The sequence below is a fragment of the Onychostruthus taczanowskii genome, unplaced genomic scaffold (assembly GCF_017590055.1).
Source record: "Onychostruthus taczanowskii isolate IOZ18803 unplaced genomic scaffold, ASM1759005v1 scaffold52, whole genome shotgun sequence".
NCBI lineage: Eukaryota > Metazoa > Chordata > Aves > Passeriformes > Passeridae > Onychostruthus > Onychostruthus taczanowskii.
Window position 1 is genome coordinate 3948168 of NW_024502791.1, and position 18900 is coordinate 3967067.

Sequence of the window (18900 nt, forward strand, 5' to 3'; positions counted from 1 at the left end):
AATACATTAATCTATTATGTAATGAATGTCTGTGCTCACACTCCACTAGTAAATATCCTTACAGTAACCTCTAAAAGTGGTTATAATGCATAGTCATATCATTTGAGCATTTTCAACTCCTTATGTTATAGAAATATCCTGAAATGTTACTACACTCAATACCATGTTTTTAATTCTAGAATGATTTATTGTAGTTAAAATACTGGGGGTTTTTTGAGTATAGTCAACAGCTGAAGTCCTGCAAACATCTCTTTGGTTTTTTGCAACCACCTGAATACCACTGTCATGATAGCAAAATTGACTTCCAGCCTCACTAGTTTGACTTGACCAATGAGCACACCTTTAGCATTCAGCACACAGCTCTTGCTTAGATTTTGCTGAATAAACACTTGACAACAACTTTAACTGGAAGGGACTGCTTCTCACTTCTGCAGTTAATTTGGCTGCTGAAGGTAAGCTTCTTATTAGTTGTGAAGAACACAGCTTTAATATTCAGTGATGTGTATTTTTAAGCGAATTCAGTCAGTCTCTAGTCCACCAAAATCTTACAGAATGCATGCTTAGAAACGGTCACTGGGGGGGCAGGTATTGTCACATGCCTGGAAGCTTACTTTCAACAAGAGTTGTTCAAAGCATTTACATCAAAGCCCTAATTTTTTGCCATTTAACATTGTGGAGGTGAGTTTGGCAGACACAATACCTTCAATGTATATATCTCCAGGCTTGTTCCATTCATGTTTTCATTAATTCCAAAAAAATGTATTGCTTTATGCTTACTTTATACTATACATAATGGAATCACTTCAGGAGAATTCTTTAAATCATACACAGAACTTAGATAAGACATAGAAAAATTTTGTGGTCCCCATTTTTCTACTAAAAAGCTCTTCAGATTTCTCTTTCTCTTTTAGAAGGAGAGCCATGCCCTCACTGGTAGAAGGCAGTTTGCTGAGCAAACTGTCTGCTACTATTATGCTCAGCAGTTCTCATGGTACTAATTCTACAAACTGTTCTCAGATGGGTGAAGGAGTTACGGAAATGGAAGGAGAAAACCGAGTGGGGATGAGGTGGTTTAAAAAAGAAAAATATTTTAGCATTTCCATGGCTCTAGACTATAGTAATTATTTTGATAATTATAAAACTTCTAGTTTTGAACCAGACACAGCTGCAGTGACCCATATGGCCTCCGTTAACAGTGGACTGTCAGTGTCTCTGTTGGCTCCTCAGCTCTGTGTGAGAAAGGACAACAAAAAGAAGGGCATATTTGGTGGTGGGGTTTCTTAGTGTGGGAGCTGCAATGACAAATGTAAAGGAATTCACAAAATAAGAAAAAAACAGCAAGGAAAAATAAGCTATATGTAAACAGCTATTTGAACATTCAGGGTGAAAATCTTAATTTCTTCAAGAGGAAAGGAAAATCATAGATTTAGGCAGCCTTATTTTCATATGTTTCTTATACACCATTCGTAGAATGTATCCTAACCATGCCAAACTATGGTTCTGGTAGGGAGGTGGCTGTTAAAGACCAAGAAGTAAGGAAAAAGGGAAAGAAAGTAAATAAGGAAAAGCCCTCTCCTGGGTTACCTTTAGCATAAAAACCTTTAGCATTTGGGGTCCCAGATGATGTGGGTGTCAGCTATGGAAAGTCATGCAGCATGAAACCAGCTTTTCAGAAAAAACCCTCTTCCAAAACCCTAGCAGGGCTGGGAAACCTCCTTATCCAACATGTAAACAGAGCTGCTGTGTAGTATTTGTTGGGGCAGCAGTCCCTCCAATTGGAATGGAATCAACATGCAGACACTTCAAAATGCCTGGAATATTGATATGGTATTTACTCTTTGTGCTAATACTACAATTTGTAAGTGAAGTCTGAGGTACCTGGAGTCATCTGTGGTTGCAGAAGTTTTGTTCACTGGGTTTTCCCAAAGCTTGGTGTATGCATGTGTAATGAGTCAGTGAGTTTAATCAACATTTTCTATATGCCTGCAAAAGGTAGACACCCAAGCAAATACTCTTGCTTCAACTTGAAAGGAAAGATCACAGAGAAGCCAAATTTTTTGGTCATTTTATAACCATTAAATTATCACTGGGGTTTCTCAGGTTCCAAAGCCATCATTGCCCTTACTAAAGGCTGCTCTGTTTTGCATATACATGAATTCTCAAAGGATGAAATCTCTGCTCGTGCTTTGGGCAAAAAGGAAAAGCTTGTTCATTTGTGGTGATATAAAAGCTTAAGCCAGAGTTTTTAAGCACAGAGGACAATACTCTCAGTAGTATTGTTAACCACAGAAAGTTACAACAATAAGGAAGAAGCAACTCAGTGGGGTAATGTAAACACATGCTGGGGAAGAAAGGGATGATTTTAAGAAACGAAGGAAGCTAATGTTTTGGGTTAATGATAATTTTCTGTAAATTCTTGGGAGGTCTAACTGTATTCTGAGATCTTTGGATTCTCGTGATTGCAAAGCTTCTGGATCCCCACACATAGACACACAAAAAGCCGGTGCTGTGCACTATAGAGTTGTGCAAAGAAGTGAAGTTCTCTGTAGGAATAGCTCACAATTTTCTCTGCATTCCAGGGAAGCCAGCATTGGAATGCCACTGCGGTCCTGGCATCTGTGGTTTTAGTAGTGGTTGGATGGAAGAAAAGCCTTTTGGGAGGTTCTGCCCAGAGGACAGCTGAAGCAGTACAGGGGTTATCAGTGTTAGAGCTGTGCATTTGCCTCACCCCACCCATGCATATGTGTTTACTAATGGAGTAATTAATTTTATTTTTTTTAAAGGTGTACTCACTGCTTGGTTGGTTTCATAATCAAAGATCTGAAAATGAGTGTTTTTTATATGGTAGGGTTTAGATTATCTGCCTTTATGCTTGTGTTTAGTGCTCTCTCTTCTCAATATCCTATTAATCCACTGCTGTTTGAATCCCTCACCTACTCTGCCCTGCTTTTAGTGCTATTCTCCTCCCATCTTTCACCACCCTTTGTTTGTTAAAAATAAAACATGATCATAGTTACACACCTGCTGTTCTCATTTCACGACAACATCAGAATACTGCTTTCCTAGCAATGTGAAACCGACAGCAGTCAGAGCTTTTTGTTGCATTTTTCTTCTTTTTTTGCACATCTTTTTGAATATTTGACAGTAAGTGAAAAGCAGCCATTTACTTTTATATTACAACTGTTTTGAACAAGCAGCGTTTCTCTTTCTTTGAAGATAAGAACAAAAAATCTATTCTTTGGGTGCCTCTTTGCTATTCTGCTCTGTAACAATAATATTGACTCTTCTCATGTCATTAGATCATCTACCTTGAGGCCAGGGCAATAAAGATGCTTAATTTGCCTCTCACCTAGCCTTGACATTTATTTTAAAATATGTGAGGTGTTCTGGGAGAAGCACATATACCACCTCCCTTCATTTCAGATTGTCTAAAATGCATATCCCTGCTCATGGTACCTTTATGTCTCTTTTCAGTAAGTTATTTCAGAGTCGCTTCCTCTATTTAATTCCTAACTACTGGAAATTGATACTTTCTTTGCTTTTAGTTTTGTTTGCTCAGCTCTACTCTAATTCCTTGAATATACCTCATGACCATCCCCTTCACCTTGTTTGCACAGTTAACAGCGCCAACTCTCTATTTAAAAAACTCTCTGTGCACATCTAAGAGTTTATTTACTGTGAAAGAAAAAGGAAAAATTACCTGATTATTTCCTCTTAGTCTGCATTTTGCAAGGTGGGAGAGGTAAATTAATCTTGTGTAGAAATATAGGATCAAGTATGCTGTTGGTGCTAAACAACTTCTGCGTACGTATTTATTCACTCACACAGAGACACATATTTAAGGGTAACAAGCATAAAAGATTTTCACAGTTCCTTACTTTGCTTTGAATTAGGCTTTCATGTTATCAGCTATCATGTTATCAGTATCTGAGTCAGAAGTTAATCTGTTGCAGCTTTGGGGTAACTGCATAATGCTAAGATTACAGGGAATGCTATTACCATTTGCATGCCCCTCAAATCACTTAAATAAATGAAGCCAATGAAACAACAAGCTAAGTAAAATATTATAATCACAGCAGATTTTAGTCATGATTATGTACATAAAAATGTGAAATAGCACTGCTTGGACCCTGAAATCACCTAATTGCCTTTGAATTTGTATTGGTAAAACTCAAGTTGGGAATTAATTAATTCTCCATGCAAGGAGAATTAGATCATATCTTGGCAAACATGATTGCTGTTTATAATAATTTTATGAATGGAAATTAATTATATTGTGTATTTGGCAAATGTATTAGAATATAAAATGGTTAAATATGTGATAATTTCAATACCATATACTAGAATTATTAGATTATAAAATATTTTTGAATATGCACTCTTAAATACTGACAGTATTTTCTATTATTGATATTGTAATGCTAAATATGTACAAATTAATTTGAAAAATTAAAATTCTATATGATCACACTTTTACTATATATATTATAAATAAATATACATATCTTCAAGTCCAATATTGTACATTTTCCATAATTTCACCTTTCTTGTAAAGCCTAGCCTATTTTTTTTTAATTAAAATTAAATTAGGTGTAACCTACTTTGGTCCTACCCAGGGAAGAGTTTATGCCAAGAATGTGTAATGTGGAAATACTTCAGATCTGTAAAAACATAGATAAGAAGTCAAGTCTTTTCCATCACGTATCCATTGACTATAAAGAAAAATTGGGAAATTCTGAATAACTTTTTTCATTCTAACCATCTGTCAACAAATTTCTTTTTTTTTTTGTCCTGTGTGACCTAAGTTGTCTGTTTGTTCTAATGAGGCTGAGCCACTCTGGGAGACAGAGCGGACTGAAATGAAGGAACATGATGTAGTCAAAGGTTCTCATTTAATAAACCTTTATTAACCTCCTTCATGTTCCTTCTCATTATGTTGATTCCAGTCTTAGGAAAGATCTAAAAATATATTCAGAGAAACTGCCTGCTGTGGAAAAGTTTGGTTTGTGAGGAATGTGGTGGTATGCCAACTCTTTCAGCATGGAAAGAGAAAAACCTAAGAATACTTACCAATTAAGGTAATGTAATTCAGCAAGCCAGAGCCAAATGCAAAATAATCCTGCTAAGAGTGAAATAATGTAACAGCAACATAGGAGTGCAATCCCAGCAAGGATTTGTGAGAATCAGTTCCTATAAAACAACTTCACAATAAAATTAATTTGTGGCTGAAGACCTTCACCAAGGAAAGTAATACCTGGGAGGAAAAGAACTGCCTCATTCTTTATGGTGTGACCAGATAACATAAACCAGTAGAGACTAAATAAAACATTATTAAAGTCACTATTGAGCAAGAGGATAATGGAGTCTTGCAAAAATATGCTTTAGTTGGTAGTACCTTAGAGTCAAAATAGCTATGCTGATTTACAGTAGCAAAGAAGGTAGACTTTTATCTTCAAAGAGCTCCAGTCCAAGGAACTTTGAATTATATAGGAATGAAGTAATATTATTTCCCTCAGGACAGTTTTTTAGTATAGGGACGCTGCTACAGGGCGAATTTATTGATTACATCTTTGATGATACTGGCTAAAAGGAAATGGCGCTGTATTTTCTCATTGTAAGCTCAATTCTAAGGACTTCAACATCAGTGCTCTTGCCTTATGGAATGAAAGATGAACTTGTCAACTTGCTCTTGACCTTGAGGGATAACTGTCATAAAAAACATTGTTTCCCATATGTAGATTAATATTTCTATGGTCGTTCTGATTTCTAATGAGAATACAAACTCTTTCCCAATTGGGTCATGGCAAGGAAGGATGTTTCCTTTTCTACCACTAGCAATCAGTTCAGCTCTAGTTTTAGATATTTAACCCAGGTATTCTTACATTCCTCTTTGGCTGGACAGAAACAACCCAGTCTGAGAGAAACTCATATATAAAACACAGTTCTGTCTTAATAACAGTACTGTAGGTGGTAGTGAATATTATGAGCATTATTAAAGGAAAAAATATGTCTACACAGACTCTGAGATGCTGTAGTAGCTGTGAGGAGATTAATAAAACCTCTGGCATCCCAAATATTGGACTTCCACATCAAGCAGCAGAACTGAAAGAGTTGAAAATATCTGTGACATGATGCAAAAGGTAAATCAGGGCTCAGAGCACAATTTTGCTGACTAGCCACATGTCTATTGAATTTCTGAATAAACAATACTCCTCTTGTTTTTTACTTTCATGTTTCTAACACAGCTCTAATCAATCCAAGATCCTCCAAGACGCTATGTTCTCTCTGTATTGATTTTTCTAACTGTTGCCAGTTCAGAAAAAACAGCTTGGGATTGTACATTTGCTGAATACATGTATAATTTTGTAGGAACATCTACTTCTTTCTCCTCCTGAACATATGCAAATGGGGAGGACACCAGCTGTACTGTATCCATAATAGTAGGATTGGTGAAGAAAGTTGGAAGGGGAAAAAGCAAGCAGAAGAGAGAAAAGATGACCAGAAGGGAATAATTTATCATGTACTATAGATTGCTTGTCCTAGCAGCAGGCCTTAATTACCTTATTAAATAAATTAAATTTGGATTTTTTTTAAATATCTAATAAAATAAAAAATTCTAGAGTACAGAGTGCATACTGAATACTGATACAAATTGAGTGCAGTCTAACCTTTTTCCCAAAGCTTTACTTAATTTACAAGAAATTTTAAAACATTTTTTACATAAAGCAAATAATAATGTATGGCCTCCTGCAACATCAGCTTTACATTCTGAGGTGACAAAAAGTTTCTAAAATACATCTGGTATCTTTCATCCTTCAGTCATAACTTTGCTTGAAAACCAGTGAAAATATACCATGACCAGCTTAGATAACATTCCTGCAAAAGTATGGTAAAAATGAGAGTTGACTAAGGCTAGGATTTATTAATTTATTAATAGGATTATTCTTACTGACATAAGAAACATGCCTAGATATCTATATATGTAAAAATTATCTTTCCATGTAATGAAAAATTCCAAAGAAGCTATTAAGTCTTGTACTCTTGCACATCTATTACACCAGTGCAATAATGATGCAGACAAAATTCAATTAAAATAAAAACTACTGTACACAGGACAGGTTCTTCTTGAGATCTCCATTTCATACTATGAAGCAGTTTTACGTAAGTACTCTATATTCACTAAAGTCAAAGGAACTGCTCTTAAAAGTAATGAGATCCTATGACCTCTTTCTATTTTAACAGCAATCCTCTTAAAAATGAGACCCTTCATAAAAGCAATCAGAAGCAATCTTGCACTAGTAACAGTATAGTTAGAATTCTATACACTGCTTCACCTATTTTCTAAGTATAATAGCTTATCCAGAGCTAGGAATTCAAGTTCTAAATAGAACAAAAATATAAGCAGCATGTTGGAAGTCAGTAATTTTTGATTTAGCAGTAAGAGCTTCTTTGTTTCAAATAGTAATACATACTGAAAAATTGAAGAGAATCATTGATTTGAATCCTTAAAGAAGGGCTAATTCTGCAGTTACCTGCTTTACAAATATATGACTTATACTTTCTCCCTCTGCATTTGTTATTCATCCTAAAAATTTCAGTTTTCAGAATTTGTTTGACATTGCATTCCAGTCCTGCCCAAGCTAATTTCAATATAAAGTTATCTATCATCATTTTGCATTAAATAATTTTAATCACTTTAAATTTGGCAAATTGTGCTTTCCATCCTGCCATTTTCTCTTCAAGTCTTTTGGGAACCAACGAGAATAACTTTGGAGTTCCTTGACGGATGCACTAAAACGTTGGAGAAAAGATATGCAGGCATTTATGAGAAGAAGAACTGCGAAAGCTTCCTGCAGGCAGGGTGTTAACCTGCTTTCACTTTTTCTAAGTGAAGCAGACACAGTGCTTTGCTTGGATACTGGACTGAGAAATGGCGCTCCACTGCCTGGGAACACCAGATGCAATAGGTAAAGGTGACACTCAGGATTCAGCTGCGAACTGGAACAGGTCTAGGAATGGTCTTCAAGGACACTAAGTTTGAACAGTGAGACAGATTCCTAAACTTTGAAACATGCAGCACAATGATTGAATGAAGAACAATGCATTGTGGATAGGACACAGAAAGTGCATGTGCAGCAATCACATTAAGTGTGTGCAGCTGATAGCTTTGCTGATTTACACTGAAAACCAAAACTGAATGTAAAATGAAAGTCACGGCTATAAGGTTAAACAAAAAATAGAGATTATTAATGCAAGAAAAGAGCATTTTTATCCTTTTGTAATGACAACACAAGTAACCAGTACATGACTATTAAGGAAACAGTAGCAGACTGGCAAATGAAATGAGCTCAAAGTGTCTGATCGTACTTCTTGGGGACTTTCTCACTGTTCATTTTACTTGTGCTGCATCTACCCAGATATACACCTCTCATGAAAAAAATTCTTTCAGAAATGAAGTAGGAGCCTAGTCCTCATATATTTAATGCTGGCTAAGGCTTTTTAGCATTTCTTTTAACATTCACATTCCTGAAAACAAAATGAAATTAATAAAAATGGTTGCAGTTGATTTCAGTTCCTCTTAAACCCAGGAAACCACATAGAATCTCTTCAGGCCAGGTTCCCTAGTGCTGTATTTTCTCCACTAATATAAAATATTTCCCAAATACTTTGAGTCCATTAAATATTCATCATCCTGCTTCTGCATGAGTCTTCTGCTTGCCTTTTCATATCCCTCAATTATTAATGCTATGACACATGTCAAGAACCCAAGAATTTTTTAATCAACCAAATGTCATCGACAGTAAAATGTTGCCCATGTATTAAAGCCTCTTCTTCCTCCTAGTTAATCCCTGCACTATCAAATATATTTGTTAACCAGCTCATCATTCTCTTTTTTGTCCCTTCTCTGACCTTAAGGTAAATACTTTTTTTGCCAATATTTAGAATTTTTGTAAGAGCAGAATAGCTCTTACCAGTCTAGTGAGTTTTGTGAACCTGTCTCAATAAATCAGTAAATTAGTGTGAGAGAGGTGCAGTGCTTCTTTGTATCATAGGGTTTATGGAACATTATTACATGGTCAATGCAGTTGACATTCTGCTGGCAGCACCATCTGTTCACAGCCATATTTTTCTCCATGTCACATCTGTTCCTAAGACTTGACCTTTGATCAGCAGAATTAAAAAAAAAGCCACCTGAGCTCTTGACCCCTTCACCTCCCCATTCCATATCCTTACAGTAGCTTCTAATCTGTGAAAACCCACTCCCAGTAGTGTTATAAACACCCACATGGAACATAAGCTTGGAGGAGTGTCCAGAGGGTTGGAGGAGTCTTGGCAATATTTCAGTATCACCAAGGATTTGGGTTCCTCAGAGCAAACATGTGTCCTAAAATGTCAAGCCACGTCAACAGATGGGTCACATTGTCAGGCTCATCACCACTGCCACTGGCAAATCTTATAATCTCATAACAGAAATGGTGTTACTTGGTGCTCCTCATTCAACCTAATCCTTTAAATTCTTACTTTCATGAGAATTTCACATTCTTCTCTTCCAACCTCTCTCTCTATTTCTCTCACTCTTTTGAAGTTATAACTTTTCTGTTTACAGGGGGAAAAAAAGCTCACAAATATTGATTGTCAATAAACCAGAAGGTAAATTAAAATAAAAAAAAAAAAAAACCAAAAAAAACCAAACAAACAAACAAAAAAACTAAACTATATGAAACCTCATGTTTTCTCTCTTTAGAGAAGTCTAGTACTCTTTAAAGCACATATGAGTTTGGTAATTCCAGTAATTATTTTACCAATGACAATTAAAAGTACTGTAGAATAAAAGGATCCAAACTCATCTATCCTTAGGGGTAAGAGGTTGAAGAGAAGATAAAATTCTTTAGTTATAATCTTTTGCTTTAGCAAACCTCTGATGGAATTCCTGAAATACTTCCTGAAAAAGACTCTTGTAAAAAATCCAAGTTTACAGTAAAATGAACTCATACACATGGAGTGCAGTCCATAGACAATGTCATCCTTTGGAAACATTTTAAGGGAAACCTAGTATAACATCAAATCAATCTTTTTGTGACATACTGATTAGCTGCTGGGAAGATGTTTCTTTCTTTAATTCTAGCATAAAAAAAATTGTTAATCTATAAACAAGAAATTGAAAATTTGTGACTGAGGTATACATGACAGCATATTTTGTAACTGGAATTTTAAAAAACATCTTGCAGCTACTAATTGTACTTTGTCTTAAATGAATAATGGAGAAGCATCACTGTCTAATCCAGACAAAATTCAAGTTATCCAATTAAAAAATAGGGGAACAGCAGTCAAGAAAAAGAAAAGCAAGGTCCCTAAAGAAATAAGGAACTCATAAAAATGCTTTTTAGAAGAGTGGACTTCCCATAGCAGAATTATGGCTCTTAGGGGCAAGGCAGAACACAGCAGAGAGGACAGAGGTTCAGACAACAGAAGCTGTCAACATCCAGGATGTGCAAAGGAAAAGCCAGAAGGATTGTCTCTCAAAAAGAAATTAGAAAAATCACCAAATAAAGGGTAAGTGGTTCACAGACCTAAGGATCTGTTTTCAAAGTCAACAATGATAAGCAGGTTTCATTTGTTGGTTTCAAATCTGGCAGTGCTACTATTAAATTTAAAATGGATCTAAGGGCAGAGGTGACTATAATGTGTAAAGAGACTTCACAAGAGATGATCCCTGGAACCAGATGGAGTGGTTACAGACAGTGCTCAGTAGCCCTGGAGACACAGGAGTTGCCTTGTTCAGTGCAAAGTCTACCTCAGTGACATAGGGACGGCCTGTGCCTTCAACAAACTCAGCACTAATAGGATTCCAGACACTGAAACCCTTAACTAAATCACAGTCATTGAGGAGATTAAAAGCAATTGGAAGAAGCTTGGACTAAATCTGGAAATAATGGCCTGAAATCATGGGACCCTTTTTCATGCCTTTTGCTTATGCATTTTTGCCATTCTTTCTGCTCATCTGGCTAAAGAACATGGAAACACCAAAGCAGCAGTCATTACTAAACTGACAGTGTAGTGGGCCTCTCAGAGTTGGTGTTAGTCATCGCTTAGCTAAGCCATATATACATTTCTTAACAGCGTAAAAATGTGTTAACAATAATACAATGGTATTAAATAACTGCAATATTCAAAAATGTCCAGCCTTACTAAAATGCTGCAACTAAAGGCTTCCAAACATTATACAGGTGTTTTTCTGATTCCCATGACACCTTAGAAACATATTTCACAGATTGACAATATAGAATTGCAGAAATGTTCTCTCCAAGTTTCTGACAGATTTTGTCACTTCATTCTTTATATATTTCCATAATTTTCTGATGCCTAAGTAATATGTTAAAGAAAAATAAGGTTATTTGAATCATATTTTTTTCACTTTTTACCTCATTAAAATATTTCTTGTTCCCCTTTAAGTCATTTTAGTATAGGTTTCTTCCCACAGTGGCTTAAGAAATTATCTTTTCTCAAGACATGGATCTGTTCATTTAAAAGATAGCTAAGTATTCCATGGGAGTATATGCTTATTCCATATGTATACCATAGGAGAGTTTAGTAGAACAATGAGAGCAGTTTGACATAGACCAGAAGCAGCTTTCTTTGTTCTTTACATAGTGCTGTCCCATGTCAGTGGCACAATTATTGTATTTGTGGGCAGCCTGGCTATATCCTGAGCAGTCCAAACGCACAGCAGAGATGTGCAGGGAGACCAAAATTCACACCTGCCTTCCTTTGTCTTTAGTCCCATTTAGTACCCCAGCCATGGTGACACTCTGTACTGAGGTCCCAGAGTTGCAGGTCTGCATCTGCAGATGTCTGGGCTAATGGCAAACAGGTATTTGAATGAAACATCCACAAACCAAAGTTCCATGGCAGAAGGTCTGCACAGATTCCAGTGTGATGGGATTTGTGCCAGTCTTTCTTGCATCATGTCCACCTCTCCCTCTCAGTGAACCTCCTCAGAGATAGTGTAGGGAGCGTGGAGGGCTCATCTCTGCCCTTGCTGTGGACATACTCTGCTTCAACAGCAGGGGCATCTCCCTGTGACCAGGATGGCTTTACAACCTCTTTGCTTCTTTTGCCAAGGCTGTGCTCATGCAGTCATTGCACCTCTCCCAGCTTGGGTTAGTGGGCACCTCTGTGCTGAATCTTTCTTCCCTTCTGTGTACAGCTTTGCAGCAGGATAAGTGGCCTTTCCACAGCATTTTCACTGAAAGCACTCTTTCTGGTCCCAGACAGCCACGCCCTGCCTCCCTAACATCCCCAAACTTGGGGACACCTGTGACACAGGCAGAGCTGGGTGCCCAGCACACTCAGCTACAGCAACCTGACCCACTCCCCTCAGCTGAGCTCTCCTGAACCCTCAGTGGTCCCCTCAGAAGCTCCTACCCTGCTAAGAGAAATGTGCTACCTGACCAAGGAGTACAATTTTGGCAGCTGGAGTTCCTCAAACCAACAACATCAGATCTATAAAAGAGACAACACCAATGGGCCATTGCCATCGTCAGTTTAATGTTGAAAAACTCATTGAATGTTGATTTGGTCAAATATCCCATGACTCCTAATTCACACAGTTTTGCAAATTAAGCAACCAGTAATTTCTCTAGAAATATGGCTGATCAAGTTCTCATTTCTCAAGATTTGAGAGATAAGTAATGTCTGACAAAATAAAGATATATTGAGAAGTTTCAGGTTTCATTTTCTTTTAGCTTTGCATTCCCAGGGACAGTGTGCAAAGGGTTTAATCACAAAACTACTGAAAATACAAGAGCATATAAGCTTTTGCTTTAAAAGAATATTTTTCAATTTTTTTTATAATTTGACAGGTCCATAACACAATTGAAGTTGTTTATGCCACATTTTTTTCATACAATTTCCTTGATATTTAAGATGTCACTGCTTGCCTTACTGTTGTTTCATAAGTCATTAATGAGAGGATGCAGAATCCCCATTCTTCATTATTTCCAAGACATGAAAGGACAAGGCTCTGAGCAACCCATCATCTATGACAGAGATGTTCTAGAGATTTTGAGGTTAGATTTTGAGATTAAAGAACAAGTCTCCTAAATAAAATCTGGAGCTAATGAACACACTGATTATGTTGTTTGACTCATACTTTCGCAATGTATATAAAATTCTGAAATAAAAATTGTTATTTGTTTCACATATTTTACAAAGTTACTAATGAATGTTACACAATCACCAACAAAATAAATATGGGATCACCTCAGGATTTTATCAAAGTTTTGCAGATGAACTGGGATCCACTTTACTCAGCATGACATATTTAGTTAACCTGAACATAAATTATTCTTAATGGCATTTATCAATGCAAATATGAGTTTTATCTAGACACTTAAGTATATGTGTGTTCACCACAATTTCTTGTGGCCAGCATGGCTGATGTGTAGAGAGATAGGTTTTTCTGTTTTACAAACAAAACTATATTGTGTACATAATAATTTAAATATTCTTTATATCGAAAAACAAATCTTACATTGCTGACAAGGAATCTTTTACTGAAATGTGCTCTGAATACTTTAATATGTATCATCTTAATGGATTTCTTTTCTATTGGAAAGTTATCATAAACCTAAATCTTTACATTATCAGGCAGTGAAGAGAAACATGCTTTCAGTGTGTCATGTAGGAGGACTAAGAATACTAACAGAGGCAAGTCTTTCACAACAACAGTAATGCACACAGATCCACTATAAAGCAAAACCAAAACTCCCTTCAAGTTCAGGTTAAAAGACAAGAGAAATTAACACCATCTTCAGACAAATAAAAAACCACAGGGCTCATTCTCTAGTATAAAACTTCTGTAAGCCTCTGGTGAACTCAGCCATTCATGAAGCACTTCCACTAGTTAAATTCTATCCTTTGTGACAAGAGGTCTTTCCCTCAAAGCATGGGAAAAATGTGTATGGATCTTCTTTGTCTGCAGTCTGATTCAATAAACACCAAGCAAAAATAACAGTTGTCACTGCTCTGAGACGACAACTAACACTCACCACATTATTTTTTTCTTGTAAATTACTGTTTTACAGTCTAGCAGATCTTGCAGGCACATTCACTGAAAATCTGAAATATTTATATTTCAAGCAAGTCTTGCAGCACGTCTCAGAAAAGAAATTTAAAATATTAATTTGAATGTTTGCAGATGATTACAAATACTGGAATTAATACTAGAAATTGGATGTTGGCAAACAATACATCAGGTGAGCAGAATCTTTTTGTGTCATCTTATGCTCTTCTGTTCCCAGTGCCTCCTCTACCTTTCACTTACAGAAAATGACAGCATGGAAATTCCAGCTTATCACTCTGCATCTGCTCACAACTGTGCAGTCTGAACCATTTCAATCAGGCAACATTTTCTAAATAAAATATAAAATTACGATAAAAATGTTGACTAATCATTACTAATCAGCAAACTCAGAGTTACGATGAAAGATTGAAAATTTTGAACCTATTGCACACATATTAATGCTGAACAGCTTGTGCAAAAGACAAGCAAGCTCTATTTGCTGCACAAATACATTTGCACACAAATATAAAGGGATATTTGTGTGCAGCATATTTGCCTAACTCTCCTGAAAAATGACAGTCCACTGCTTCCAAAGTTGATTTTCCATTGAGAAGAAACAGACCTGCTGAATGCAGCTCATTATTAAGTAACATGAATAAATCACCAGCACAGGTAAGGAACTGGGTACAGAAAGCATTCATAAATTCTTTAGTTTCTGTGCCTCACAGCACTCTCAGTAAATGCTTACAGCAAGGTGTGTATTAAATATTCATCTACACTCCTGCCAGCACCTTGAGCAGGAGCAAGAAGGAAATTAAGCACAATGCAAAGGGGACACAGCAATTCACTCCTTGCACGTTGGCTCTGTTCCAAAGCTGACATTCTCGCTGCTCTCCCTGGTGCTTGCTTTACCCTCCAGGAACTGCACTGCCACCGAGGGGCTGCAGCCACTGTTTTGGCCCACGGCCTTCCTCAAGGAGGCTGACATAGATTCAGAAAATGACAATACGACACCCGTAATCAGAAAATAGAAATATGGAGGATTGGTTTTGTACTGGAGCAAGCTTTCATCGTGTTCATTTTTTTTTTTTTTTATATGAAATGGAATATTTCGCGTGTATTCTGGTTTTAGGTGCACAAAAGCCAGGTTGTACCACCCCCAAAATGACGAATACTGTTCAATATATAGTGCATTTGCTTTATTTCATATGCTTTATTTAATCCAGTCACCGTGTCCTTTAAACCAATGTAGAATAAAATCTTTCTTTGAGGACATGGAATGAAAAAATGAATTGTTATTCTGAATTACAGTGTGTATAGAACAACTCAACCATTTATTTTGACAACTTACCCATTCATCTGTTCAAGTGATATATCATTCTTATCTGGGTTTACTGAGCCACAACAGCAAATACCATAGAAATAGTCCAACTTGCAGAGAAATTTAAAAATAGGGATGCTTCTAAATATTATTCATTTATGTAAGAAGAAAATCAAAACTAGAAATATAAGCAGTTATTCTAATCAGATAGAAATACCAGGAAATTTTGGAGGTTTTGATGAATTTCACAAAAAAGAAATGCTTATTAGGTAAGTCAAGAGTTACCCAAAGGTGCATCTCCAAACTAAGGATAATGCACCTGAGAATAACAGTGCATCTATAGAATTTGAAACAGTTAAATATTTTTACTAAGACAGATATTAATATTTGTAAAAAATACAGAATTCAAACCATGGGATACTGCACTTTAGAATAGAAAACACTCTAAATCTAGTGCATACACAGACTCACCATGAGTTTCAGTCATTAAAATCTTGGCTTGCAAGATCAAGCCACTGGCAAAGATCTGCAACTTAATTAATTTAAGTTAGCATAACAAAAGGATCAACAAATCTTCACTGTGAACTATCCAGTTAGACTAGAGAAAGGGCAAACTCTTATGAATGACTTTTTACTTCTAGTACTGGTTTAAATGTAAATGACCCAAATAATATTTGAATTTATTTTCACATTATTCTGAGATTATCAAAGAAAACACAATGCTGCAGTAAAGAGAGAATAAAATGGTATGACTTCAGACACAATGAAATTTAGATGAAGCAGAGGTACTTGGTATGACACTAATTTTTCTAACATGGCTCTATCTCTTCAACTCAAAAAAAGCAAAATTCTAAATTCTGTATGGAGGACATAATATAGCAATATTTTGATGTAGGATAGTTTATTACATAAACAGTATGTACAAATTCTAAACATGAAAATAGTGAGTAAAAGAAATCAGACTCTATTTACATTTATTTTTTTTTTACAAAATGTTTTTACAAGTGTATATTTTTTCTCTAAATAACAGGACAAACACATAAGACCAATCTTTTTGCATTACATACATAAATAAATATTGACTTTAAATGACTGTTATAGGAACATAATTTCTACAGCCAATTCGGGTAACAGAGAAGCATTTGTTACCTTTACTACAATATAATTAAGTAAAAAGGAAAAAATTTACATATAGAGCTCTGTTAATTACTTTGCAAATTGTACCTTACTAATATATCAGTAGAGGCAATACAGTCGTTACATTTCATGCCCACAACTGAACAATGAGTTTTGGCATGCAAACCCACATATAATCATCAACATCTGCAGGTATCCATTTACATTTTTTTAAATAAAGGGTTTTCTTAATCATTGAAAACTACATGCAACAGATTATTAGTAGCATATTCCTGGTTAAAATGCACAAGTTTTGCTTAACATTATTTTTAGTAATTGATGTTCACAGGTACTGATCAAAAGGGTAGGAACATACTTGGCACATAGTATAAGAAAATGAATTAATAAATAAGTCAATATCACTATGACATTTACATATACACAAAAATAAACATTTTTATGGTGTTTTACACAGAATTTAGAACTGTCTGGTTCCCCCACTTTGTTTTACAAGGCCCTGATTTAAGACATTATTCAAACAAACTCTGACATCCATGCTTGATTTGAAGCATCACTAAAGCTCGTTCTTAACCGCACAGGTTTACTTCCATCCCACTGACTTCCTTTGTGCCAACCTTCCTGAATCAGGACCTGCTTATTGGAAACCCTCCCTGACTCCAGCTAGGACCATGAAGACGAAAGTATTGTGAAATAAATTGACTCAGTATTAAGGTTTCTATAAAGTTCTGCTAATACCAATTAGCAGAGTTGCCAAATTCCCACTCACATTAGCAATGACTTTGTATGTGACCACACCAAGTATCCGTGTCAATGTCAGCATTGCCATACCAGGTCCTCAGCTCCTTCTGAAGCCACAAAGTTGAGGGTGTTCAGCATTTAAAAAATCAGACTTCTTATTTATTGTCTGTGTGCTATATTCTTAATGAATATTCAAGTTAGTACACGTGGATGATACAGCACAAGTTCTGTCTTATTTTCTCCTGCTCTAGAAACAACTCAAAAATGGTAAAAAAAAAAGATATAACAAGAACAAACCAGTTTCTTCTTATACAAAAATCACCAACGAACAAAAAAATCACTTCACAAAGCAGTTAGCAAAAATAGCATAATCTTATAATTCTCCTTTAAGAAATAAAGATAAACAAAATGCATCCTGAATTCAACTGACTAATCCATCAGAATCGTACACAGTAAATAATACATTAGTGTAAAGGTGCAGAGTATCTTAAAACATCCCAATATCTCTAATATCCTCCCAATATTAACTCTGAATTACACAACACCATTAGAGAAAATAAATCTTTAACTAGGGAATTAAGTAGTAATTGCACCTATATTGCTGAATTAAATGTTTAATGTGGCTTAGTCTAGTAAATTAGGACAATACCCTGTGTGATTCGGCAAAGAAAGCTTTAGAATTAGGCACTAAAAACTTCAAATCTGTACTGCTAATTTTAAAAAAATAATCAGAAAATCATTCACAGCTGGGAATTTAACATCCATGCATGAGCTTTGTTGACTTTGTATTTTTCATATTTGATTTGGAGGGTGACTTGAAAGGTGAGTTGATAAGATCATTTGTAGAAGGAAAAAAATAATTTACATCTTAGCAGACTCAATACAATTCACTTGATCACTACATTTCTACTTTCAACTTTTGGTTTTGATCAATCTAATTCAGAAGGGAAAACGTCTCAGTGCTCTTCAAAAGTACACTGTTACTTTGAACAGAAGAATGCCTCAGAGGGAATGGCATCAGCAAACAGAAACCAACCATTTTGATTCTTCTCAGAAGGATGATTTCGTGAGGACTCAGGGCTCCTAACTTCCTGCTTATCTCCAATGAATTGGCATCATTGCACCAAAGAGCAACATCTATGCTCTACAGTGCCGCTATGAATGAAATGTAATTTCATTAACATTAATCAAGTCGCTGTCAATTTGATCCAGCACGAGTAGAACAGACTGTGATTGAAAGGTTTGGACAGAATTCTTCAGAGAAGACTGAGGTAATTACTTTCTCTGATCCTGCTGATCCAGCAAACACCACAAAGATCACTTCTAGACTCATCTATGCCCTGTGCAATCCAAATGTGAAAGCAGTGCTGCACACCGGTCCAATGCAAATTTTGTTTTCTTTGTAAAACATACACATGAAACACTCTTATCCTGACAAAAAGGTCACAGACTATGGCATTCTGAAAAAACTGAAAATAAACCTTTACACTACAGATTTTTGGAATAAGAGTTCATCTGCTGATTTGTTAATGTATTTTGGAAAATAGAGGAAGGAATTCAAAGCACCATAGCCTTTAATGTATTTTAAGCTATTGTTAAAGGACTTTGCAAACCACGCAGCAATAGAAAAAGTCTGGGA